The sequence below is a fragment of the Apium graveolens genome, chromosome 4, assembly GCF_009905375.1.
Source record: "Apium graveolens cultivar Ventura chromosome 4, ASM990537v1, whole genome shotgun sequence".
Classification (NCBI taxonomy): domain Eukaryota; kingdom Viridiplantae; phylum Streptophyta; class Magnoliopsida; order Apiales; family Apiaceae; genus Apium; species Apium graveolens.
The window spans coordinates 183,601,285-183,603,034 of NC_133650.1; the positions used below are offsets into that span (position 1 = coordinate 183,601,285).

The following is a 1,750-nucleotide window of genomic DNA, read 5'->3' on the forward strand; positions in this document are numbered from 1 at the left end:
CAAGATCATCCAGTTTCACCTTGAAAGAATACCTTTCATGAATTTCGCATAACTAGGCATTTTCTCCAGAGCCTCAGCGAAAGGTATGTTGATGTGAAGTTTCTTGAACACCTCCACAAACTTACTAAATTGCTTGTCCATCTTTTGTTTTTGCAATCTCTTAGGAAAAGGTGGTGGAGGATAGAGCTGTTTCACCCCTGTATTACCCTCAGGCAGAGTGTGTTCAATAGTAGTCTTCCTTGGTTCCCCCTCTTTCTCCTTTTGCTTTTCTTCTTCATCTACAACTTCAACTTCTCCATCTTTTGTTTTTTCAGCATCAGCAACTTTTCCAGATCTTAAGGTGACAACTTTGACTTGATCTTTAGCTTCCTTCCTGCTTGGCACTTCAGTATCGCTGGGAAGTGTTCCAGGTTGACGATTGAGCAAGGCGTTGGCTATTTGTCCAATTTGATTTTCCAAGGTCTTGATCGAAACAGCCTGACTTTTGCACAACAGCTTTAACTCCTCAAAATCAGCACTAGAAGGTGGAGCAGCACCTCCTTGTTGAGGATATTGTTGCCTTTGAGCATATTGCTGAGGTTGCTGGAATCCACGTGGATTAAACTGTTTAGTTGCAACTTGCTGATATGGTTGCTGAACAGCATTCTGATTATTGCTCCAGCTAAAATTGGGATGATTTCTGTTATTAGGATGATAAGTAGCTGGCACAGGCTGCTGGGGTTGCTGATAATTGTTCACATACTGAACAGATTCATTAACAAGAAAACACTGATCCGTAGCATGAGCGCCTGCACAAAGCTCACAGACAATAGCTATTTGATTGACTCCATAGTTGGCTAAAGAATTGACCTTCAGAGATAGCGCTTGGAGCTGCGCTGCATCAACATCCAGAATACATGCTACCATCTCAGGCATCATCCTTTGAGTTGGGTTTTAATATTCATTTGCAGCCATCGTTTCAATGAGATTATAGGATTCAGTATAGCTTTTGGCCCACAAAGTGCCTCCAGAAGTTGCATCGAGCATGGGCCTAGATTGGGCCCCCAAACCATTGTAGAAACCAGTGATCACCATCCAGTCAGGCATACCATGATGTGGACACTTTGTCAATATCTCCTTGTAGTGCTCCCAAGCTTCGCACATAGATTCTCCTTGTTGTTGCACAAACTGAGTAAGAACACTCCTCATAGCTGCAGTCTTCGCCATTGGATAGAACTTCACCAGAAATTTTTGCGCGAGATCTTCCCAAGTAGTGATGGACCCAGCCGGTAAAGAATGTAACCAGTCCTTAGCTTTGTCCCTTAGAGAGAATGGGAAAAGCCTCAACTTGATGGCCTCATCAGGAACACCATTATACTTGAAAGTACTACAGATCTCGACAAAATTCCTGATATGCATGTTGGGATCTTCAGTTGCAGCACCTCCGAAAGAAACAGAATTCTGCACCATCTGAATAGTGCCCGGCTTGATTTCAAAAGTATTGGCCTGAATAGCCGGATGAATGATGCTTGACTGAATGTCATCAATTTTAGGCCGAGAAAAGTCCATAATAGCTGGATCAGTTGGAACTATATGATCACCCATTGTTACAGGTTCTTTCTTTTCACTCTCTTTATCCGAATCTTTAAAAACTATCTTCTCCAAAAAGTCAAGAGCTGTATATGTCTCCTCAGCCGTATCTAGATTTCTCTTGCGGGTGCGAGAACGTGTTTGCATAAACGCTCACTAGAGTACCTGAAACACAATCGGA

General features: G+C 42.7%; 1 non-coding gene across 1 annotated transcript; it reads left to right on the top strand.

The window, feature by feature from the left end:
* The first annotated feature begins 1,084 nt into the window (after positions 1–1,084).
* Positions 1,085–1,191, top strand: LOC141722577 (small nucleolar RNA R71). Its single transcript, XR_012575590.1, has one exon. It is a non-coding gene; the product is annotated as a small nucleolar RNA R71 (small nucleolar RNA).
* The last annotated feature ends 559 nt before the right edge of the window (positions 1,192–1,750 follow it).